At 33.3% G+C, this 27,359-nt stretch overlaps 1 protein-coding gene and 1 long non-coding RNA gene across 3 annotated transcripts in view; one reads left to right on the forward strand and one right to left on the reverse strand.

Moving 5' to 3' along the window:
• CTNNA3 (catenin alpha 3) overlaps positions 1-27,359 on the reverse strand; it is a 1,717,381-nt gene that overhangs the window by 478,271 nt on the left and 1,211,751 nt on the right. The window lies entirely within an intron of this gene.
• On the forward strand, positions 4,445-7,859 carry LOC125933264 (uncharacterized). The gene is made up of 3 exons (XR_007460908.1): positions 4,445-4,629; positions 6,946-6,996; positions 7,683-7,859. It is a non-coding gene; the product is annotated as an uncharacterized LOC125933264 (long non-coding RNA).

Consider the following 27,359-nt stretch of genomic DNA (forward strand, 5'->3'; position numbering starts at 1 on the left):
AAAAAAAAAAAGAGGTTAGAGTGGGAGAGAGCCAAAGCATAAGAGACTGTTAAAAACTGAGAACAAACTGAGGGTTGATGGGGGGTGGGAGGGAGGGGAGGGTGGGTGATGGGTATTGAGGAGGGCACCTTTTGGGATGAGCACTGGGTGTTGTATGGAAACCAATTTGACAATAAATTTCATATACTGAAAAAAAATTAAAAAAAATAAAAAATATATATTTATTGGGGCGTCTGGGTGGCTTAGTTGAGTATTTATAGAGTTCTACCAGTATTTTGCCAAGGTAGAGGTGACAAGATAAATAAGTAATTTTCTTTGCTTTATAAGAATGCACAGTCTAATGACAGAAATAAGCAAGTAAACAAATAAGTATAAGGAATATAGGATAAGTGTCATAATGTACATGTAAGAATGACTAGACTATTCCCTTTTCCTACAATGCACTTCCTCTTTCTATGTCTGTAAATCATTGCATTATATACCATGGATTGTTCTGTTGAGATCGGATTGATCATAGTGAGTATGTCTGAGTTCTTGTGGAAATATTTTTCCAAAGTTCACACTGTATTTACAAGTTTCTTGGTAATTGTGAAAGTAGGGGTAGAATAATTTTCCTATCAAAAAGACAAGTGTACATTCAGCATTCTCTAATGTCTCCAATTATGAGAGTTTGTAGACAAGTAATTGACAAATTGTGGGAGTCATTACTGGAGTGATAACTGCATAATAAATGAAGGACTTTTCAAAATTTCTTATGTCACATAATCAACTTATAAGTATTATTTTATTAGGTGGCTTATTTATTGTTTACACCTTTTGTTTTCTTTGCACATTTTGTTTTTAGTTGCATCTTTCATGACTTACAAAATATAGTTCATGTCCTTTTTGTATGGACATCTCAATTCATCCTAGATTCAATTTAGGAAAAAAGAGGCATGAAAATTTTAAAACTTCCTATTTAAATTTTTTTACAAAATTAATTCTTTTATTTTCTTAATTCTTTGCTCAAGAACACTTTTTTTTTTTATCCCATACAGAAACTTCCAAGGTGAAAATTGGCACAAATAGCAATCATATGTTCAGCAATTACAATGATTGCATGGGACCAATGCAATCTATCTACAAGGTATTGTAGTTAAACGTTTGCCAAGATTCAAACATAATGAAAGACGATAGCACATAGAACATCCATATAATAAGGATCACAGTAGGGGAAGCTGTGGAGGTACTACAATGAGGCCGATGATAATAAAATCAGGAAGAAAGGTAACATGACAGCAAAAACTGCTGATAGTAATAAGAGGTAGGCTGTTAAAAAGATTCATAAAAATGTGAAACAAAACATGGTGTACTTTTTTATACTAAGGCTAAATAAAAAGGAGAGAAATATAATATTTGTTCAAGATCTTAAAGGTATAAAATATATATATTTTTATATATATTTATATTTATATTTTATTTTATATATAAGGTATTTTATAGATATATATTTTCCCCCCAAATGCAAAGACCCTGTTTGGCCTACAGAGTTATTCTCCTTCTAGTTCCAAACCTCCATTGTCAGACCATCTAATCAAACCATCTTGAACAAATTCAGTGTTATTATCTCAGTAACCTTGCCTGGAAGGCCATTCCTTGCATTTAAGCATCTCTGCATGAAAAACAGATTCACAACATCTGGTCTGATTTCGTTTTCCTTTAATTTTCATTTTGTTGCTTTTCCATTTTATTTCCTTTTCCAATCATGTTTGTTGAGCTGCAAATAGTAATTTTCACTCATATCCGTGATCTTTATTATTTCATTGTCTATTTTTAGGGTTAGTGGTTTTCCTTGTTGCTTCAGGTTAGCCATAAAATAATAATTTGAGGGACTATAATTACCTTTGCTCTCTTCATACAATTTTGGAAAGTTAGCATAAGCTTTATCTTCTTACAGCATTACACACACTAATAAAACACCTGAGTTAAAACTGGCTGTGAATATTTTCTCAGTGCTATGTATCTACAGGTTCTGACTTATTTTTCTTTCTTGCATCTGGTTGACTTTTGTATCATCTGCTTTTGTGAGTTTTCAACATTTTGAAAAAAGAAATTGATCATTTATAATGATATTATTTTAATGCAAAAAACCACAGGAGGTATAAAATATTATAACTCAAGGGGCGCCTGGGTGGCTCAGTCGGTTAAGCGTCCGACTTCGGCTCAGGTCATGATCTCGCAGCTCGTGAGTTCAAGCCCCGCGTCGGGTTCTGTGCTGACAGCTCAGAGCCTGGAGCCTGTTTCAGATTCTGTGTCTCCCTCTCTCTCTCTGACCCTCCCCCATTCATGCTCTGTCTCTCTGTCTCAAAAATAAATAAACGTTAAAAAAAATTTAAAAAAAATATTATAACTCCAATGATAAACACAAAGCTTAATTTGACAATCAAGAGTAAGCACCTTCCAAACATACAGCACCTTACATTCCAATATAATTTTGGCATGGGGTACATGTGTGAAAAAGTGGGGTTGTCACATAATATTATAAAATGACGTTAAGGAATTAAATAAGAACTGGACAATTTTTCTAATACGTAATCTTCACATCAAAACTTAGACATAAAATTCTCAAAATGTCATCTGTTATCCAGGAATATCATGACAAAATGTAGAATTTCTTTGTTCATTATAGGTCTGTATACCACAGACCTATGCCATCATCTGAAGAAAAGTATTGTATGAGCCCTAATATTATCACACTTTCAATGAATTAAGTTATATATGTTGAATTTACTCTGTGCTTTAGTGATGCTGCTTTATTCATAATTGACTTAATGATTGATACTTTTAGTCCTGCAAGAGTTAATTTTCATAAGATCTTATTTATATAATTTGCTGCTCATTACTAAGAAAGACCACATTTTTCCTGATATTGATAATGTCACTTCTCTGCCTCAGCCAACCTAGGTTTATACCATTTATTTATAAATTGTTTGTCAAGGGATGCCTGGGTGGCTCAGTCAGTTAAGTGTCTGGCTGCAGGGATCCTGCTTCCCATCCTGTGTCTCCCTTTCTCTCTGCCCCTCCCCTGCTCACACTCTGTGTTTCTATCTCTCTCTCAAAAATAAAACATTAAAAAAATTTATAAATTGTTTATGTCAAAATTATCTCTTTATTAAAACAGCAAACTTTAATGAATGCCCAAATATGACAATAATTTACAACAGCTCTAAAAACAAGTGAGATCCTGGGGCATCTGTGTGGCTCGGTCAGTTATCATCCAACTACTGCTCAGGTCATGATCTTGCAGTTCATGAATTTGAGCCCCACATTGGGCTCTGTGCTGACAGCTCAGAGCCTGGAGCCTGCTTTGTATTCTGTGTCTCCCTGTCTCTCCGCTCCTCCCTCATTCATGCTATGTCTCTGTCTCTCAAAAATAAATAAAATTTAAATGAAACCATATATATATATATATATATATATATATATATATATATATATATATAGCTTATTAGGTTTAAAGCTTATTAGGTTTAATAATAAGGGTAAAATATCTTCACAAGGAAAATATGAGAAATAGAAAAGGATAATACAAATAAACAAGTTTCAACAGAATTATTATTACTATCCTACAGATTTGTCTGTGTTTGTTTTCTGGGAACTCAAAGAAAAAGAAAAAATAAAATCTGTTAGCGATCTTTATTATTTCTTTTTCATGTAACTTACATACTCCGCTTACCAAACTTTTTTTGCCTCAGTGCCTCAATCTTTCAGGTTGTGCCTGTGTGTGTGTGTGTGGGGGGGGGGGGTGTGTGTGTGTGTGTGTGTGTGTGTGTGTGTGTGTGCATTGTGAAGTCTACTTCCAACTCTGTCCATGTTCACTCTTGTAACTACATGCCATTGACTCTACAGGAATCTGGGTACAAAATCTAAAAATCTCTGGAAGTTTTATCTCTATTTTCCCAAATTTAATAAAGACTACTTTCATTAAGGAATCTCATTCTCAGGGCATCTGGGTGGTTCAGTTGGTTAAGCAACCAAAGCTTGATTTCGGCTCAGGTTTCACAGTTCATGAGATTGAGCCCCACATTGGGCTCCATGCTGAGCACGGAGCCTGTTTGGGATTCTCTCTCTCTCTCTCTCTCTCTCTCTCTCTTTCTCTCTCTCTCTGCTCCTCCCCCACTCTCTCTCTCTCTTTCTCAAAATAAATAAACTTAAAAAAATAAATAAATCTCATTCTCTCTGCCTTTTGAGTTGACTCATTTCACTGATCCAACTCTTTTGATACTTTTTATTTTATTGCTGATTTGCCATGCTTATTTCCTCTTCTAATAGCTTTGTATAAACTCAGCACATTGTTGACTTCCCTGAGGATGAACATTTCTCACTAAAGTAATTGGCAGTGCCATATGGAAATTGGGTGTGCCAGACATGGAAACAAAACTGCCACCAACTGTCTGAGAACTTCCGGGAGTGTTCTACATCAGATCAGGGACTACCCTTATTCTGAAGAGACCAAAGCTACGTCAGCAATCAAGCAGCAAGAGGACACAGAGAGGCATGAAAGCACAGAAAATTTATGCAGCCTGATTGTCAGAGTCCTAGATTATAATTTTGGCTCTGTTACTTACTAGTTCTGTAAACTTGGAAAAGGTAAATATCCCTAAACCTTAATTTCATCATTGATAAAATGGAGTAATAATATTAACAGTCTCTGAGACTGTAGTAAGGATTATATAAAAATATAAATAAAAAGCGCAATATCTGGCATCTAGTAAGCAGCAAATATCTTTATTGTTTGTATTTTTATTCTACTTTTGCAAGTCTGTCCCATTCCTAAATTATTTTTCCTTTCTTTTTTCTAGTGGTAAATAGAATAGCTCAACCTACCTATTTTCACTTACCTATTTTTTTATTGCCAGCAAAACTTGTTCTTAATATTATCTTTTTAAATTTATGTTTTTAATAAAACTTGCATACATTTAAGGTTTACGACATGACAATTTGATATGTGTATTTGCAGTGAAATGATTACTACACTCAAGCTAAGGAACATATCATCTACTCACGTAGTTGCCCTTATTTGTGTGTGATGAGACCACCCCAAATCTACTCCCTTAGCATCTTTCCAATGTTCAGTGGAGTACAATTCAGTACATGCTTGGAAATTAGATGTCTAGATTTATTTATTCAACATAACTGCAACTTTGTACCCTTTGACAACATCTCCCTATGCCCATCTCACCAACCTTTGGTAACCACTGTTGTTCTCCTCTTTGCTTCTTAGTTCAACCTTTTTTTGTTTTTGTTTTTGTTTTTTTAGATTCCACATATAAGTGATACTATGCAGCATTTGTTGTTCCCTTTCTGGCTTATTTCACTTTGTATTATATCCTCCAGATTCATCCATGTTGTTACAAATGGCAGGATTTCCTTCTTTCTCATGGCTAAATAATAATTATGTATCTATATTTATATCTATATCTATATCTATAGTGTATATTATTATTATATATGTTTATTATATATGTATATCACATTTTCTTTGTCCATTCATCTATCGACAAGTTGTGTTGTTTCCATATCTTGGCTATTGTGAGTGAATAGTACTGCAATGAACAAGGGAGTGCAGTTATCTCTTAAAAATCTTGATTTCATCTCCTTTGGAAATATATCCAGAAGTGAGACTGTTGGATCATGTGGCAGTTCTATTTCTAATTTTTTAAGGAATCCCCACACTGTTTTCTATAATGGTTGTACCGATTTATATTCTGGTCAACAGTGTACTAGGATTCCATTTTTCTCCACATCCTTGCCCACACTAGTTATCTTTTGTCTTTTTGATGACAGTCATTCTAACAGATGTGAGGTAATATTTCACTGTGGTTTTGATTTGCATTTCCCTGATGATTAGTGATGTTGACTACCTTTTCATAGACATGTTGGCCATTTGTATGTCTTCTTTTGAAAAATGTCTACTCAGGTCCTTTGCCATTTAAAAAATCTGGGTTTTATTTATTTATTTATTTTTTGTTTTTGCTGTTCAGTTGTTTGTATTCTTTAAATATTTTGAATGTTAATCCTTTCTTTTATCAAATGTAGGTTTTCAAATATTTTTACCATTCCATATGTTGTCTTTTCACTCTGTCGATTGTTTCCTTTGCTGTGAAGATTTTTAGTTTAATGAAATCCCATGTCTATTTTTGCTTTTACTGCCTGTGATTTGGGGGTCATATCCAAAAATTATTGCCCAGACCAATGTCAAAAAGCTTTTTTCCTTATCATAAGCTACTTGTTTATTGATTCAAGTAGTGAGAATAAAACACATAAAAGAGGCAATTATCCATATACAAAGTATTAGTTTACGCAGTTTGTAAGTATATTTAAAGAGGTAATTTAAAACACTTCTAAATAAAAGAGTAATTGATTTCATCTCACACAAGTGAGAAGTAGCTCAGATGAAATTCATCTGGTAAATATAATGGCTTTTATTATTTCATTCTATGTATTTAATGTTACTGATAATTCAGGGAACATAAAAAGATAATCACCAATCTAACAAATGTATAATATTAAAGAGACTATACCAAATTTAATTTTTTTGTCTTTTGGATAATCAAAACTATTGGTTAGATGCATAAAGTTTATCAATGCTCTGACTTTTCATATCTCTCTTTACCTGTTTATTTCCCTACTAGACTATAAGTTCCTTGAGGGAAAAGTATTTCTCATTTATTGAATCTTCAGACAAAGGACAGTGTCAAGAATATAATAAGCACTCAATAAAAGTTGTTAAATTGAAAAAAACACTGTACATTTGCCTTTTTTCTTACATTTTATTTATTCTTACATTAACTATTTATAAAGTATACTAAGATCATTCACTGTTAATGTATCAACAATTGACAGAGACCTGAAATATTACTTATAAGATCGGTACTGTATAATCTTTTTCATTTGCATCCTCAGACCATTATGTGTTCGGTTTTATTACGTGCTGGATGCTGTGTTAATTTTAAGGTAAACATTAATAATATTTGTAAAAGTCTTGGCTGTTTTGAGAGAAAAAGATTTAAATTAAAAGATACTAAATTATATAACATAAAAGTAACAGCCTATTGTCAAATATTAAGAATACATTTACATAAAGTAGTTAGAGAAGACACTTAATATCCCAAACAATAGCTAAAATATCTCAAAAAGGGGAATGGATAGTGAAAAGAGGAAGCAAGTATGATGATATAAACATCTCCTGCCTTTTCATCATCTAATGACATGCAGAAGCATTAAGCAACTGCCTACAGGACCCTGTTTCAATGGCATGACCAATCTGGGTTTAATATTATTATAATAGACAATGAGGTTGTTTATACAAATTTCAATGAATTCATGGGAATGAAAAACATTTTGAGGTGAAATAATGTTGATTTCACTCTGCCACATAGCTCTCACTTAGACCTATCAAACTCTAATAGAGTATTCAACATGAAAACCTAGGGTTGTGGTGTTATATTAGGTTATTTGCATTAAATGATTCACTTGATGTTTGGTACATAATATAAGCTCAATAAATTATAGCGTTATTTCAAAAAAGAAATTATTTAAGAGGAAACATCTAAGGGGATATGCTCTAAATGATTTTTAATTAATTTTAAATAGTTTGTCTAATTTCAAGTGTTTACTACTTTTCTTTTCCTCTCCTATAGGAGGTGATGATGTGTCTCCAGCTGTGAGGAATGTCTCTGAACTAGTTATATTGACACTCACTATTGCTTTTTACAACAGTTTATTTCTAAAGTTCTTTTGTCTATGTATAGAGTGACACAGTAATGACTATACATTTTCCCAGCCCCAAACCACATAAATACTCTGCAACATTTTCTCTGGAGCCACTACCTTTTTCTGTATAGCACTATTATCTGCATTTGCTATTATTTTACTACACTTCACATTTGAGCAGTACATTGTAATGTCCTGGACTCAGATGCCCTGTGTTTCTGTACACAGTTGTGCTTTCATAGCAAGATGTCTCTTAAAACAGACTTCAGATTAAACCTCTTGTCTTTCTAATTTGCTCCAATTCTACTCTCTTGATCAGATTATCAGTGAATGGATTTTTATACCTCTTGCTGCAAGCCATACTAACCACCATGGCTGTGTTGGTCACATATTAGAAGTATCTGAAAGTCTTGTCAGACTGCCTTGTCTGCTTAATTAGATATTTTAACCCTTTAGTTTTTTTTCTGCACAGTGGAATGAGATATTTATCCAACATTATTGTTTGTGAAGGCAAAAGAAAAAAAATAGATTTCTCTGCCATCAGCAATATCACCCCTCCATGATGAACAGGAAGAAAATACTATTAATTGCAGATGATCTGAATAGGAAAGAGGTTGAGAACATATGGGAATCATTTTAAGGAATGTTTTCCAACTACATGCATCCTCTTGACTCCCAAAAGAGGACTGTCTTCCTTTCTGAGGATTGCCATTTAGAATAGACAGAAGTCATAATCCATTGGTGTGACAGAAAAGTAATGATTGAGACCCTTTACTTTTTTACTTTTTTTCACTTTCAGACATTCTACTTCATCACCACCAAGAAAGGGAATGGAACACAAAATACTGTTGGACTTTTATTTCCATCAAAGGCTTTTCTTTCTGTCCACTATTTATGTTATACATATGTATAACACATTAACAAAATGAATGATAAAAATCATATGATCATCTCAAAGGATGCAAAAAAGGATTTGAGAAAATTCAGCATCCATTTATGATAAAAACTCTCAGCAATGAAAGTTTAAAGAAAATGAAACAACATAATAAAGGCTATACATGACAAGCCCATAGCTAACATCATACTCAATGATGAAAAGCCAAAAGCTTTTCCTCTAAGATCAGGAACAGACAAGGATACCCATTCTTGACATTTTCATTAAACATAGTATTGGGAGTCCTCACTGGAGCAACTAGGCAAGAAAATAAATAAAAGAAACCTAAGTAGGAAATGGGGAAGTAAAGCTGTCACTATTTGTGAACACGATTTTGTATATAGAAATTCCTAAAAAGAGGTGCCTGGGTAGCTCAGTTGGTTAAGCGTCTGACTTGACTTCGACTCAGGTCATGATTTCATAGTTTGTGAGTTTGAGCCCCAGGCAGACTCTGCACTGACAGTGTGAAGACTGCTTGGGATCCTCTCTCTCTCCCTCTCCCTCTGCCCCTCTCCCACTGTTGAGCACTCTCTCAAAATAAACAAACTTAAAAAAAAAAAGAAATCCCTAAAAATTAAACCAAAAAACTGTCAGAATTTACAAATGAATAATATTGCAAGATAAAAAATCAATATGCAAAAGTATGTTGCATTTTTATATATTAACAACAAACTATCAGAAAGAGGAATTAAAAAATCCCATTGTAATTTATTGCATCAAAAAATAATAAAGTAACTCGGAATAGCCTTAACCAAGGAGGTGAAAGACCTGTACGCTGAAAACTATGAGCTATGATGAAAGAAACTGAAGATGACACAAATAAATGGAAAGATATCCATCCTGTGCTCATGGGATGGAAAAATTAATATTGTTAAGATGTTCATATGACACAAAACAATCTACAGATTCAACGCAGTCCCTATCAAAACACCAATGATATTCTCCATGGAAGTAGAACAAATAATCCTAAAATTTGTACAGAACCTCAGAAGATCCCAAATAGCCAAAACAAATCTTACAAAAGAACAAAACTGGAGGCATTGTTCCCCCTGATTGCAAGCTATATTACAAACCTACAGTAATCAAAACAGTATAGGATTGGCAAAAAATAGATACGGACAGATAATAGAACAGAATAGAGAACTCAGAAATAAACTCGTGGCAATGAGAAAGAATGAAATATGGCCTTTTGTAGCAACGTGGATGGAACTGGAGAGTGTTATGCTAAGTGAAATAAGTCATACAAAGAAAGAGAGATATCATATGTTTTCATGGATCCTGAGAAACTTACCAGAAGACCATGGGGAGGGGAAGGAAAAAAAAAGGTTAGAGTGGGAGGGAGCCAAAACATAAGGGACTCTTAAAAACTAGAACAAACTGAGGGTTGATGTGGGGTGGAAGCGGGGGAGGGTGGGTGATGGGTATTGAGGAGGGCACCTGTTAGGATGAGCACTGGGTGTTGTATGAAAACCAATTTGACAATAAATTTCATATTAAATAAATAAATATTAAATATGAAAAGAAACTCATGCATATCTGGTTAGTTGTTTCTAAATGTTTATTTATATTGAGAGTGTGTGTGTAAGTCATGGAATTACAGAGAGAGAGAGAGAGAGAGAGAGAGAGAGAGAGAGAGAGAATCCCAAGCAGGCTCATGCTGTCTGTACTACAGAGCCCAATGTGGGGTTCAAACCCATGAACCAAGAGATCATGAACTGAGCTGAAATCAATATTCAAACATTTAACTGACTGAGGGTGCACCACCCAGGTGCCCCTCTGGTCAATTAATTTATGACAAAGGAGCCAAAAATAAACAATCAAGAATAGGCAGTCTCTTCAATAAATGGTGGTGAGAAAACTGGAGAGCAAGAGAATGAAATGGGACCACTATCTCACCATGCAAAAAATTAATTCAAAATGGATTGAGGACCAAAAATCTGAGAATAAAACAGGTGTTAAGCTCCTTGACATAGCTGTTGGCAACACTTTTTGTTTCTGACTCCAAAGGTAATGGCAACAAAAGCAAAGATAAACAAATGAGATTATATCAAACTAAAAAGCCTCTGCACAGTGAAGAAAGCCATTTACAAATAAAAAGACAACACAGTGAATAGAAGATATTTGCATATCATCTATCCAATAAGGGGTTAATATTCAAAGTGTGTAAAGAATTCATACAATTCAATAACAAATGAACAATCCCATTAAAAAATAGGAAGACAATCTGAATGGACATTTTTCCAAAGAAAACATACAGATGGACAATAGGCATATGAAAAGGTGCTCAACATGACTAATTATCTGGGAAATGCAAATCATAACCACATGGAGATAATTATCTCACACCTGTCAGAATGGCTATTATCAAAAAGACAAGAAATAACAAGTATTGACCAATATGTGGAGGAAAGGGAACACTTGCGCACTGTTGGTGGGGATATAAACTGGTGCAAGCACCATGGAAAACAGAATGGATGTCTGCCAAAAACACTAAAAATAGAACTACCATATGATCCAGCAATTCTACTTCTGGGTGTTCTTTCAAAGAAAATGAAAACATTAATTTGAAAATTATTATGCACCCAATTCAAGTACAGCATTATTCATAATAGGCAAGATATGGAAACAACCTAAGTATCCATCAGTAGATGAACATATAAAGAAGATGTGAGAAATATTTTTGCACACGCACACACACACACACACACACTAAAATACTACTCAGCCAAAAGAAAAAAAAATGACGTCTTGCCATTTGCAATAACAAGAATGGACTTAAGGATATTATACTAAGTGCAATAAGTCAGAAAAACACCAGGTGTTGTCACTCATATGTGAAATCTAAAAAGGAAAACAATAAACAAACAAAACAAAACACAACAGAATAGATTCCGAGAACAGATTGGTGTTGCCAGAAGCGAGAGAGGTTGTGCAGTAACCGAAATGTGTGAAGGGGTCAAGAGGTGCAAACTTCCAGTTATAAAATAAGTCTTGCGATTAACTTATAGCATGTTGACTTCAGTCAATATTGTATTTCATATTACGTAACTTCATATCGTAATGGGTGAAACTACATTTATTGTGGTGATTATTTTACAGTCTATACAAATATCAAATCATTATGTTGTACACCTGAAACTTATATAATGTTTTATTTCAATTATACCTCAATTTAAAAACAGAACTTTTGCTCTAAGCCTCTTCATGCTGCTACTCTAGTATAATTATGTCATAATGAATAATGATATACATAAGTTTTCTATGATTATTTGGTGAAATAATCATACATCTTTCTCACAGCAAAAATAGATTGTGTTGGTATGTTTCAATTTCTTAAGGTTTAGAAGCTTTCTGTACAAAATTTTCTTTCAGAAGATTTTATTTATCTTGAACTTAAATTGCTGTTTTATTAAACAACTATGAATTTACTCTTTGGAGGGCCCCTGCGATAGTAGTAAATGCATATCATCTGACTTTCCAAAAATATCAAACACCAGCTAACAGATTTATATGATAGTTGGAAAATACCCAAGTACTTTCAGTAGAATGCTCTCTTAAAAGCACATTGTATGCTAATCATATAGGGAATTTAAACAACTGTGCTTAAAAGAAAGAAAACAGGAAAGGAAGATTTAAGTCAATTCATCATTTTTATTACGTACTCTCAATTCTACCCAGACCATATCTAAAAAATGTTTTTCAGTGGCATTTATTACTTCACCACTCACTTTTAAAGCTGCCTATGCACATATCAAATGGACAGACTTACTTATGTACAATATCACGTGCTGTAGGCAGAATACTTAGCATTGATAATAAGAAGAATAATTAAAGAAACTCTTTGAATAATGCTTTTTAGATCACTCCTAACATTTGAATGTTCCTTTTCTCTTTTAACTTTTTTTTTTTTAATTTTTTTTCAACGTTTTTTATTTATTTTTGGGACAGAGAGAGACAGAGCATGAACGGGGGAGGGGCAGAGAGAGAGGGAGACACAGAATCGGAAACAGGCTCCAGGCTCCCAGCCATCAGCCCAGAGCCTGACGCGGGGCTCGAACTCACGGACCGCGAGATCGTGACCTGGCTGAAGTCGGACGCTCAACCAACTGCGCCACCCAGGCGCCCCTTAACTTTTTAATTCGCTGTGGCTTTGATATGAGGCACACGTGTATTTGAAGCTAAAGGACCACTCTGACAACTTCAACTTACTCAGAAATATTTTCATTCATTATTTGCAGTTCCATTCCAACACTTTCTAATTACTCTTCAAATCTCCATTTGGTACATATTTCTCGTTTTACGAATGGTAACCTTTTTTTTCTCCCTCAAATATAAAATTATAGTTCATTCAAACACTTCTTTCTCTTAATAAAGCATATGTCATCTTTCGATCATAAAATAGAAGCTCTTCCATGCACAGCAGAGAAGGGACCTACATCATTCTCACTGGCACAAAGGATCAGGGAAAAACTATAAATGGGGGGGTGGGCAAAGATTCTCTTCAGTGTCCTTTATAAAACTTCACTTCCTAATATCTCTTCTTCCAAACTCCAAATTTTCATTGTTCTTAAGTTAGCCAAAGTATACTACCTAGACTTGCCATAAAGATCGTTTTGATTTATAAATATCCCTCCCACCCCACATTTATTCTTTCAATAACGCACTTACTCTTTAGTAAAAATAGCCTTGGCAATCAACGTTTGGATTAAAGAAATTCAAACTAAAATGTCAATGACTGCAATTCAATGTTTAATGAGTACATTAAACATTTTAAAAGAACAGCATAGTGACCTAGCTGAAAATGAATGTATAATTCACAGGTTGGATGGAGCAGGGAGATATTTTTCAATCAGAGTTCTCCTTGCTACTCTTTATCTATATGAGCAGATCACAAGTACATGTATCTCACACACTCAACACATCAGAAGAATAAGCACTGCCAATGGACTCTTGACTCAAAGTGGAAATAGAATGTACAACATAACCTCAACCTGTACTAGCATGTCTCTTTTGCAAATGGGTACATTATTCCAAAACAAAATTACAGAATTTCTGGAGTTATTGCATCAATCTAAGTAATGATGGTATCAAATCTACTTCGATTGACATTTTTCTGGGTGTTCTACGTGTCTCTTATGTACCGAAGAGTTAACTTGTTTCCAGAAACATGGTTAACGTGGGCAAATCCCTAGGAAATGGGAAATCCCTAGGAAAGTTCAAATAATGAGAAAAGGCCAAGGGAAGTTTTCTGGATTTGAGAATTCATGTTGCCTGAATTTTTCTTTGTGTTACTGGCTGACCTAATATGCTCCCTGAACTCTCATCTCACCTGACTTCAATCTAAATTCTGCACAGAATTTCCTACATACCACAAGGAATTTACAAAAGGGCCACGAATGAACTTGGGTTTCTTCTAGATTCTGTAGTTCCAGTTGGGAAAACAGAAGACATACTGGCATTTATACCAGTTTATATAAATAGTATATAAACATAGTATAACTAAACACACTAGTGCAGCGTGATAGACATAAAATACATTATCAAGTTTCATTTTGTGATACTTGACTTGAGAACACTTTGGGAAATCCAGAACTCAAAAAACAACTTGATAGCACTGAGACCATAATCATACAATAGATTAGTCTTCCAGCAGGATCCACTGAAGAGACATTTGGCTTATGTAAAAACCGGCAAAACAGGAGTGAAGATTGATAGTTTTTTAATTAAAATTAACACTGTAATAGCATCATACTCTAAAATTTTAAAATTCAACATTTAAAACTAAGAGCCTGATAATCAGCTTATACAAAATTTTAATCAGAAACCTTCTCTTTTCTTTATCCTCTTCCAAGTAAGCCCTTTTAGAGCGCCTCTGATAATGTGAGTTCTGCCCTTGGAAACTTCAATACTCATGAAGCACTGAGTACCCCAGGTCTTCCCCACTTTTCCCTCCTATCACCCATATTTTCCACACCTTTAGTGGCCTGAATTGCTTTCTGCTATTGTGACTAAGTAATCTGTGCTAAAAACAGGCAATGAGCATACAGATAAATACATTTGTATTTTTAAGAAGACTTTCTAAAGGGAATGTCTATTCCCTGTAGCGGCAAGACTATTAAAGAAAGGTTTATAGCAAGTAACTATGTTTAAAATGACTCTCCCTAAAGAATCAGATCAAAAGAAATAAAAAATATCAGCCTTGATCTTGGGAAAAACCTTGGTGAAAATAATGGCAGAGGCAAGATCCCCTATTTGCCTGTTCTTCACAGAATATTTTTATTCTGCAGATAGAACTACTCTGCTCTATTGAGCACTTACAATACACCTTAGAGGACTACCTACACCTAGCTCCAGAAAAACTTAAGAAGCCTTTGTTCAGTTAACTTTGCAAGCCAGTACAAAGTCAAGAGTATGCTAGCTCCTCTCTGATGCTAGACCCAAGTACTGGCAAACAAGATTTCTGCATCTTGGCCCCATGCCTTTATCTTATATAGTTGCTCCACCAGAATGGGATTCTCTACCTCTGATCTTTAGTCCCTGCGCTGGGACCATCCTAAGTATTGCTAGTTTGCCTCTACTTCATACTTGTGCCTTGGTACTCTGTCACTAGGTTTCCCCTGCCTTCTAGAATAATCACTTATAATCACTGTCAGGACATTCCTGTCACAGATCATCTGCCCATATTCACATGTTGTGCCTATCTCTGTCATCAGCAGATTCTAGGCTGCATCTGTCAGAGTGGAAAATGCACTTGCCCCTGGAAAATGCACTGTTTCTAAGATCCCTTCTCATTTGGTGTCGGCCTTAAAATGTCTGTTTCCCAAGGCTTACTCTGCCAGTAAAATGTTAAGAGTAGCTGGACTCCTAAAGACAACTGAGCCTTCTTATTCTTATATAAGTAAGAATATAGAGGTCTGACAGGTAAGGTGAATAACCTGAGATGGTATGGGTTGTAACTGGCAGAGCTATTAGAATCCCAGTCCCATGACTCTTAAAATTTGGGCTCCTTTCACTACTCAATTTAGGCTGATTAAAGACAGCCAGATGCCAGACCATCTTCCATTAAGATCATGCAAGGCGGTGAAAAGAAACAACATGTTGACTTCTCTGATTTTGGAGTGAAAAGAAGTACTGATTTAGTTTTCCTAACTTATAGGATACATAACCCTAAGCAAATATTTAGCTTCCCTCAGCTTCTATTTACCTCCTGTCGATTTGCAAATAATGTCATATTTGTAAATTATGTTTGAAAATCTAAAAAGATGTGTTGATATGCCTGAAATTTTTTGTTTGGCATAAAGTAGGCCTTCAGTAAGCCTTTCCTACATCTTTTTTTTTTAATTATTTTTTAACATTTATTCATTTTTGAGAGACAGAGCACAAGTGGGGGAGGAGCAGAGGGAAAAGGAGACACAGAATCTGAAGCATGTTCCAGGCTCTGAGCTGTCAACACAGAGCCCGACACAGGGCTCAAGCCCCTGAACAGTGAGATCATGAACTGAGTCCAAGTTGAACACTTAACTGACTGAACAACACAGGTGCCCCAAGCCTTCCCCACATCTTGAATAAAAGCATTGGTTCTTAAATTATAGACCAAAATATTAAGTAAAATAATATAAAACATGTTTTCTAAATGCTTATTGTGATAAATATTTTCCTTTCATTATGTTTTTCCCTTTGGTATATGAAAACTCTAATATTTACCAGTAAACTAAATTTGTATCATTACTTATATAAGTATTTTTAAAAATGATTTCATTCATGGTAAATATGAATAAGATTATTATTATGCAATGATTTTTACATGAATATAGAATTCACAACTTCATTTAACAAAACCTTACAAGACTTATCATTAGGTAAGGATAATTTTGGTATTTGAGACACAGGACTTAAGAGGAAAGACAGAACTCCTAACTCAAGAAAGCCTACAACAACAACAACAACAATAAAACACAGGAAATAAATAAGTACAATAATTTCAGATAATGATAAATACTGTAAATAAAATAAAAGAAGGTAAATAAATAGAGAAAAATATGGTGGAGGTATAATTTTAGACAGAGCATATCTTAGACTTATTCATTGGAAACAGATCCTTACATGAAGAACTACATGTAGATTTTTTTGAGGAATTTTCCCAGAAGATACACTTAGAAGGAAATGAGGAAGGCAGAACTCTGTAAAAGGAGAAGCTGACTCACTGAGTTCTCAAAAGATACTCTGCAAAGCTCTAGACACCATAAAAAGTCTCCCAAATTGGGGCAAGGGTATAATATCTTCTTTTATTGTTCATGGAACATTATCTGGTAAAACTTGAGAAAAGAATTCCATTATGAAATGGTTTAAGAAACACTGAGGCTAAGGAACATTTAAGCAGGTGTAATAACTCTAGGATTTCTTGAAGTGTTGAAAATATTAAAATTAATTTCAAACATACAAAAGAGAGAAAATATATAGTTCCTGAAACTTCTATAATTACCTTTTCAGTCATTATCTCATGGGACTAGGATTACAAGGAACATATTAAATATACAAGGAAGTATTTATTAACACTTCAGAGCAGTAGGTCACATAAGTCTTAAGAATGTGATAAAATTTAGGGGTATTCTCCCTTGAAAATGTGCACATGCACACACACACAGACACATTGAGTGAATAATTTCATATTGTTACACAAAACTTGAGGCTTCTCCATGGAGCCTAGGTTACAAGACTCTAACCTCCATCATTGCTACTGATGTCTGCCATTGACCAGCGACACCATGAACATCATTTGAGTGTATTAGATAGAATGTTAGGCCTCATCGCAGACTTACTGAATCAGAATCTGCATTTTTAAGACAATTCCCTGTTGATAGGTATTACATTTAAGTTTGAAAAGTTTTGTTCTAGAAGAAGGTCATATGGTTAATTTCAACACTGAATAAAAAGAAAAACTATTATATTTCTAGATAATTCTAATAGTTTTAAACATCCTTCTGAATTTTCCCTAAATTTTTACACTGACTCAAATCAGCCTTAACCATGGCTGGGAATTAGCTATTTTAATATTTCATCACTTTTACAAAACAAATAACATAAAATGATGTTACCCATTAGTTATTTGGCAGTGCAAGCTATAGAACTTGAAAAGGCATCCTCTTGGATCTTAATGCCACTAATGCATGATTTACAAAGGCATAGACTTGTAATCTCAGGAGTCTTTATATTTCCTTAAAAGATTAAACAGCCATGTAAATCCATTATCTAGAAGGTTAGACAGAAATGTCAGTGCCTGGGTGTCCCATAATGGACAGTGCTGACTCATAATAATAGAATACAAGGTCTTTCCTTAAGAGATTTATGTCTGATTGCAATTTTCCATGTCCAGATACCCACAATCAGCAATAGGTGCCACTGTATATGTAAAAGTAGAATTTTAAAATATGAAAGGGAAGATATAAAAAAAGAAAGATATAAAAAAGATGTTCCCACACATTAAATTATCATAGCTAAGTCCTACTGTTTGATATAATCAGTCTATCCAATCTTTCCTTCAAGTACAGATTTTAGGAGAAAAACTAGTAATTTTTTCCTAAATTTTTGTTGTTGTTGTTCATTTGTGAAATAGGAAGGATCTAAATCCTATTAAAATATCTAAATATACATCTAAATATACAAGAATGTTCAAAACACATACTGCTCTGGTCAAGCAATTTAGTTCAAAAGTAGATTTTAAAATTCATAACAATTTCATGATAAATATGATATGGATATAAGAAAAAATAAGTTCAGAAATGTAAAGCTGAAATGAACCCTGCTGATTCTAATTCTTTGTAGAAGTAAGTGGGGCATAAATTCTATTTTTTCAAACTGGAATTTCTAGAGATTGCCATTTCTGGGGCCCTGACTTCTTGCAGTCCATAAATGAACTATTGAGTGTTGATACTTCTCAACTGATCTTTAGAGGTGACCATTATAGAAATACATGCTTTATTTTATAGCCACTGCTTTAGTTATAGCCAATGACTTTTTGCAAGTTTTCTTTTTTTCTTTTGATGCTGGGCACAAATTATTCAAAGTCAAACTGTAAGAACACTTGAAAATGTTTATTAATATTCCCCCATTAACCCTTGATAATTTTTTACAAAGGCCTAATTTCTTACAGATAACTCATTGAATCTACTATCATTTAATAGTTTTTTTTCTAAGACCACTCTAATTTCTCTGTGTCTCTTACAATAGAAGAATATACATGATTCTCAAATCACAACCTGATCAGTTCCTAAAGAAAAATATTAATACTCTCTGTTTCATGTAGGCCTGTTTCATGTACAATATTGATATTCATTTTTTAATATATTTTTCAAAAAACAGGAAGCTGTTCCTCATTTGTTGATAGGGCATTTTACAGTGAATGATGTCTACTACTTTTTCCTGATACATATCTGTAGGGTGGATTGGTTCTAGAGAAATGCTGTTTATTATTTCACCCTTGTACTTATCTTGGCTGTTTTTCAAGTCACTTAATCTAGCCACAGAACTTCTCTTGTAGTCTCAGAAAGATAAATATATTCAAAGAAAGAAAAAAGGAATGAAGGAATGAAGGAAGGAAGGAAGGAGGGAAGGAAGGAAGGAAGAAAGAAAGAAAGAAAGAAAGAAAAGGAAGGAAAAAAGGAAGGAAGAGGAAAGGAAAGGAAAGGAAAGGGGAAAAGAAAAAGGAAAAGGAAAGAAAGGAAAGAAAGGAAAGGAAAGGAAAGGAAAGGAAAAGAAAAGAAAGAAAGAAAGGAAAGAAAGAAAGAAAGAGAAGGAAGGAAAAAAGGAAGGAAGAGGAAAGGAAAGGAAAAGAAAGGAAAGGGGAAAAGAAAAAAGGAAAAGGAAAGAAAGGAAATAAAGAAAAGAAAGGAAAGGAAAGGAAAGGAAAGGAAAGGAAAGGAAAGGAAAAGAAAAGAAAGAAAGGAAGGAGGGAAGAAAGAGAAAGAAAGAAAGAAAGAAAGAAAGAAAGAAAGAAAGAAAGAGAAAGAAAGAAAGAGAAAGGGATAGAAGATGAGAGAGAGAAGGAGGGAGGAAGGAAGGAAGAAAGAGGGAGGGAAAAAAGAAAGGTGGGGGGAGAGACAGAGAAGGAGAGAGGGAGGAATAAAGAAAGAAAGGAAGGAAAAAAGAAGGAAAGTTTCCTATTCCAACACTGGATTAGGGAAGCTTTAATGCCTTCAGTAGTTTCATCAACTACATCTACCCTTAATGGTGGTTTTACAGCCCTCTGTCCAACCTCTTCTAAATGGAAATTCTAGAGCTACCAGATTTTCAATGAATATAACCATTTTTAGGAATAATAACCCTACTTGGTTATAATATGTTTTTAAAAATGTACTGCCATTTTAAATTTGCTTTAATTTTTAAGGATTTCATAATGCACATAGGTCTATATGTGAATTTGGTCTGTATTTTTTTCTCTATTCCTGCCTGCTGTGGATGTTAAAATTACATTAATAAATGTAATTATGTGACTTTACATCCTATTTGGTCTTGAAATAATTAGTAAAAAACAATTAGTTGACCCTTGAACAACGTGAGGGTTAGGTGTGCTGAACCCTTATGCAGTAAAAAAAATCTAAATATAACTTTTGATTCCTCAAAACTTAACTACTAACTGGAAGCCTTGTCGATAACATAAACAGTAAATTAAAACATATTTTGTATGTTATATGTATTATATATTGTATTATTACAATAAAGTAAGCTAGAGAAAATAAAATGTTAAGAAAATCAGAAGAAAGAGAAAATACATTTACAGTATTGTACTGTATTTATGGGGAAAAATTCATTTATATGTGGACCCACACAATTCAAACTCATGTGGTTCAACAGTAAACTGTAGTCTCTTCCTTGAATGTTTGGTAGAATTTGCTTGAGAAAGAAAAATAAAAGATGTGGAGAAGAGACTAAGAAATTCCAGAACATCTCAAATGAGTCCCACAAAGAAAAGATATGTAAAACAAGACATGATAATTAAATTTTGTAGAACTGAGAAGTGGAATGATTTTTTTTTTAATTTATAAGTGCATACTAAAGGCTAAACAAGACAAATAAACACATTCCTTAATTGGTCACATCATAGAAAAACCAAATAAGTTAACAGTGGGAGACAATTCTGAAAGCCACTTGGAAAGAACTGGCCCGATTCCAGGACTGTGAGATCATGACCTGTGCTGATATCAAGGGTCAGATGCCTAACCGACTGAGCCGTCCAGCTACCCTTATTTACTTTCACGCTTTAGGGATAGTTTAGCTACATATAAAATTCTAGGCAAATAGTTAATTTCACATAAAACTTTTAAGTCATTACTCCTTTTAGTGTATTGTCTACTGTCCATCTTTTTTTTTCCACATTAACAATCTGTTTTTTTCTTTCCTACATTTTATATTTATGTTATCTCTTTGTGTTGCATTTCTTTTGTGAATTCCTCAGTTCCAACAAGTGACAAATACTCTCTATGATAATGTTTGATTTAAATTCACTTTACATTATCTTCTTTTAACATTTTTATTTTTATTCTCTCAGAACCCCCTTGCCCACCTAGTTTTTTTTTTTTTTTTTCTTTCTTCCACCCCTTTTTCTCATTCAGCCCAGTGGGATTTAAAAGCTATAGCTCTGGCCCTTGGATTCATGCAATGTAATTTGCTCCAATTTCCCTCCATAACTGAGAAAACTTTGAATCATCAGTGTGTAAACTAAAAAACGAAAAGAAGTAAAAACTGCAGGTAAAAATAGATAAATAAATCCTGGAGTCTATTCTGACCTTGGCTCTAGTTCCTTCCCACCAATGTATATTTAGTTCTGATGTACAAAGATTTCATATTTAGTTTGATTTTTATATCCTTACTATGTATCTTTTCTCCTTACTCCTTTATTGTATTTTCAATATGAACTTGCAGTGCTATTTTGGCTTATGTTCCTTTCATTGTATTTGTGTTTTGTACTGGCCTTCCCTTGAGTTACTGTAGGGCTGATACTCATTACTAATCTTTGTATTGCCAGTATCTGAGTACTACAAACTTATATAGTAGGCAATTAGTAATGGTTTGCTGACTGATCAATGAATTTTTAGTAATATATATAATGTGTTTGTCCAACTAGAGGAAACCTACCAACTTTTCTATTGGTGATATGGAAGTCTGAAGGGAATTGCTATATTTTTAATACTATAAATAAAGGCAAAATAACAATAAACTGTTCAGCAAATATCTTCACTGTGATATCTTCACTTCAGTGTGTTTTTATGGTATTTTGATTACTCTGAATTTGTTTTTATTACTTAAGTCTGCTTTGACTAATTTTAAATATGTCTGGCCACACACTAGAATTTAATGACAAAAAATGTGTGTTGATGAAAACTTATTCTTAAATAATTTTAGTGTACTAAAACTCTTGTGCTGTAAATCTTAACATAAATTAACCTATAGTGATATTGCAAGGTTAAGTAAAGGAAGTCCTAAACTTTCCAAAGGAGTTTCACAGAAGGAAAATCCTCTAAATCCTCTTTAGCTGATTGAATTTCTCTTTTAAAATATTCTTAGGTAAACAGTGAATGTCATGAATAAGTATATTTTATTTAAATGTAAATTGTTATTTCAAAAAAGAGGATTTTTCCCCCCTTGAGATTAAAAATTCATTACCTCTAAGATCATATCTCTGGAGTTAGGAAATAACATGAGACCAATTTCAGAGATCACATAATCATTCTCATCTATGGATTTTATTTTCTAAGTACTGCATAAATTCTCAGCTATATGACTTAGGAAAGCACAATAGATAATGGATGTCTCAGAATATGTCCTAACAATTTCATTTAAGACACAGCATCATGTTAGATGAGTAATATTTGTGTAAAATACTACAGCTATTATGTACATTTTTAATGTAAATAGTGTGCCACATTCAAATGTAGTTTCTAGGAGTACAGACACGTGTTTTCCATGGGTTCTATGAATTTCTTTCTGCTTTGAGGGCCATCAATATTGTATTTTGCTTTTCAACTTCACAGGCATTTTTATAAAGAAATCAAAGTGTTACTTATGTTGATAATAATATAAAAATTAATTTAATGACTGGATATTTAATTCAAAGGGAAAATAATAATGATAATAGCATTTACATATACGCCTTACCCTCTTCCCTGAACTATTTTAAGCACTTAGTTAATCCATTTAACTAATGGATGTAGTTAAATAATGTAGGCACTATTATTGTTCTCATTTTGTAAATGAGGAAACTGAAACACAGGCAGGTTACACAGATAACAGTGGTAGAACCAGGATTCCAAGAAAGGAATCCTTTCCTTTGTGTCTCCTATCAGAGACACAAGTGGTCATACACCAGAACTTTCTGGACTGCTGTTTACCTTTAATGTCTTTGTTCTATGAAGACCAATTCAAATACAAGGGCTTGAAAATGACAAGTATGATACAGTATTTCAATTATTTATCAACTCAGAAGTCACATGAAATATATGGCTTCTCAAAGTCTAAAGATAGAGATCCTCTAGTTGCATTTGGATAACAAAGTCCTACATAATATAAGTGGAAAGCCTAAAACCAGTCAAAACTCTGTCAGTTAAAACCTGAGGAAATACAAGTCCCTTCAACTTTCTGAGTCTGAATTCCCTCATAGGTAGGAATAATATTCCTACTCTAATTTGTTGTTTTGAAATTACATGAGATAATATATCATAAAAGTGTTTTATAAATTAAAAACTTATATTTAATTTGTTAGGAACACAGAAACCTTTCTAAACCCTAATGCAATATTGGATATTCCTAATTAATGAACCTGAAACAAATGAGCCAAACTGAGATAAGGGATTTAAGATATAACTTGAATTCATAGGGAACTAGTGTCTAATATACACTTATTCTGTGAACACTCTACATCTTATTGTAATGTCTATTTCTCAGCCTCCCCTCCTAGACCATGAAGTTGTGATGATATAAACTGAGTATTACAAAAGTAATAGAGAGTATTAAAGATTACTCCAATCCTCAAATCAATAAGTCAAGCTCATCATGGTTTGCAGTAGCAGATCTGGATTCAGAATCCCTAATCTTTCTAATTTCCAAGTCTATACTCATTTTATCATGCCTCATTTTTCATCTGGAATAAAAAAAAGAAAGAGAGAGAGAGAGAGGGAAAGAAAGAAAAAGAAAGAAAGAAAGAAAGAAAGAAAGAAAGAAAGAAAGAAAGAAACAAGGTGAGGATAGCCAAATATCTGAAAAAATAAACATTATGAAAAACATATAGCTAGTCAATAGATCAAGATTCTTTTTTCCAAAAATGAGTTTTGAAAAATTGTCAATTAAAAGAACCAATTAGGGGCACCTGGGTGGCTCAGTCACTTAAGCATCTGACTCTTGATTTCAGCTCAGGTTATGATTTCACACTTTGTAGGACTGACAACCTCATCAGGCTCTGCACTGTCAGATTCTCTTTCTCCTTCTCTCTCTGCCTCTTCCCCCACCATAAATAAATAAATTAAATAAATAAATAAAATAAATAAAATAAATAAATAAAATAAATAAAAATGAAAAAACATTTTTAGAAAAACAATTTACCTACATACATCATAGGATACCAACACAAATACCAGCAAAATGAGTTAAATGTTTTTTAAAAAAGATTTAGGGAAAGTTAGAAAATATTTCAAGTTTCTAAATAGAAGGATTTTCTAAGTTTAAATCTGAATAAAGAACTCACACATTAAAAACACTTAGAATACCTGAATGTTAAAACAAGTGAAATCAAAAGATAACAGCTGAAAATAGGAAATACTATAGCAAATATAAAAGATAAAATTAAAATAAATTATTTTTAAAAGACCTTATAGGTAAATAAGGAAATTATAAAAAGCAAAAATGTCTCAAAAGAGATAATATAAACTTAAACAAGAATGCCATTTAAAAATTATATTTAAGAACAAAGATCACTTTTTTAATCCATGAATTTTTTGGAAAACAATGCTCAAACTGGTAATATCCAGTTAGGGCAAGGATGTGGAAAATCAGTGCAACTTTAGATTACTGAAACTTTATCAAAGGCAGGAATAGTTAATACATTATAAAAAAATTAATATTTTTTAATTTCTTTTTGAGAGAGACAGAGTGTGAGCAGGGGAGGGGCAGAGAGAGAGGGAGACACAGAATGTGAAGCAGACTCCAGGCTCCAAGCTGTCCACAAAGAGCCCAATGTGGGGCTCTAACTCACGAACAGCAAGATCATGACCTGAGTTGAAGTTGGATGCTTGACCAACTGAGCCATCCAAGCACCCCAAAAGTTTATACTTTTTGATCTAGTAAATGCATTTCTCCAAATTCATGATATAATTCTAAATAATCAAGAATTAGTGAAGCATTATATAAAATAATTGCAAATAACCAAATTTTGAATAATAGGAAAAGGGTAAGAAAAATATATATTTTTAAATATGTTTTTGAGATAGCGTGTGAATGGGGGTAGGGGCATAGAGAGAGAGGGGAGGGAGAGAGTCCCAAGTAGGCTCCATACTGTCAGCATGGAGTCTGATGTGGGGACTTGATCTCACCAACCAAGAGATCAAGACCTGAGCCTAAATCAAGAGTTGATCACTTAACCAACTGAGCCATCCAGGGACCCCAAGAAAAATATTTATCCTGTTATTGGTACAGTATAAAACCTTTGAAATGTGGTTATAAAACTATACTGCCACATAAAAGAATGCTTTTAGTATACAAATGTTATATCAGTAAAAGAATTGTATGTATTCTTAAATATAAGGTATGTACTCTATAACTTTGTGAAATATAGTTATAGGAAAAATCCAATAAGAAATATAACAAAATAGTATGTTTTGTATTTGGATACTGAGATTACAGATGAAAATTTTCTGATCGCCTTTTTATTAAAAAAATATTATTTCTATCCTTAAAGTAATGATTTCATGAATAACAACAACAACAAAAAGAATTAAAGACTACCATGATAAAAAGGAAAGGATTTGAAATTCTAATGACTAATTTTTTTGAGTGTAGCTATTTCCCAAGAAGTGTGATATATAGTACAGTACAATGCAGTATAGTATAGTGCTAGCTACTAAGTATATTTCTATAGATTTTGGTTTTCAGATTCTGTGACTTAGAATCTTAAGATTCCTTATAATAAGGAAAATAATTAAACAAATTAAAATGCAGAAAATAGAAATAATAATGTAACTTTTTGTACAGCACATTTGTTTAACATTAGATCTAGCATAATGGTCTATAGTAAAAGATTATCTGGTTAATAAACCAAAGTACTCAGTACATAAAGGCTTAAAGTACGTCACCAGAGGATAAGATATGAACACAAAACGGAAGATAAATTTTCACCTTAACAATAAAAAAGCCAACTCATCAAGCTATTATGTTGCACTGAGGGGATATTAGTAAGAACATACACAAAGCCTGTTTATAAATTATCTATAAATAATATGGGAATTATATTATCACAGTTTCATATAAAACAGATACTGACCAATGCCTCAAAGAAAATCCATACTAGAATTAGAATAAGAATTAATATTCTTCCCACTAAATCATGAAGCCTCCTTATTTTATTCCTATAAAATCAAATGAAAGTGTAATTAAATATTGTAATTCATATAAACTTAGGCAAGCTTCTCAATCTCTCAGAAGAATACTTTGTTATCAGTTTCTCATATTGATAGCATTTAGATTATTACAAGTTTGGGTTATTAAAATAACATCCAATAAACATCATGGCACACATATCTTTTACAATTATTAGATCTTTACCACAGGTATCTGAAGGTGAAAGTGATGTGATAGTACGGTAGGCTTAATGTGACTATCAGGAAAATGATATCCTATTGTAATGTAAACTGTTTTCCTTTGGTTATTAATAAAGTTGATGATATTTATTTTTATTCATATGCATTTGAGTTTTCAAATCTGTTTTTTTATTAAAGGTTATTTATTTATTTTAGAGAGAGAGAGAGAGACAGAGTGCTTGTACACAGGGGAGGGATAGAGAGAGGAAGAGAGAGAATCCCAAACAGGCTCTGTGCTGTTAGCATGGAAATTGATGTGGGGCTCAAATCACAACCTGATTGAACTGTGAAATCATGAACTGTGAAATCACAACCAGAGTTCAAACCAAGATTATGATGCTTAACTGACTGAGTCACCCAGGCACCCAGAGTCAAAATCTTTATAAAAAAAAGAGTCAAAATCCTTAACAACTATACCTATTATGCACATGGTAAGTATTTTCTCTGAGTATGTAGCTATCTTTTTATTCTGTGTTTATATTATCTTGCTTACATAAAAGTTTAAATACTGATAAAATCTGTCAAATTTTCCCTAGGGTTTTGGTTATTATACAATTATTAAAAAGGTTAATGTTTAGGTGGACTTGGTAACTATGCAGTACCCATGCCAATTTTGAGACAAAAAGGGTTTAGTGCTTAAGGGTATGCAATCTAGAATCAGATTCTCTGGGTTTGAATCCTGGGCCACCTTCACCTAACTACCTCTGTGACATTAAATGAGTTACTCTCCTTTCCTGCATATAGTTTTCTCATCTACAAATTGAGTAAATGTATGTAAATAGAATAGGGCCTGGTACATAATAAGTGCTAAATAAATGGTTGGTAGTAAT

This window comes from Panthera uncia, chromosome D2 (genome assembly GCF_023721935.1).
Source record: "Panthera uncia isolate 11264 chromosome D2, Puncia_PCG_1.0, whole genome shotgun sequence".
Taxonomy (NCBI): Eukaryota; Metazoa; Chordata; class Mammalia; order Carnivora; family Felidae; genus Panthera; species Panthera uncia.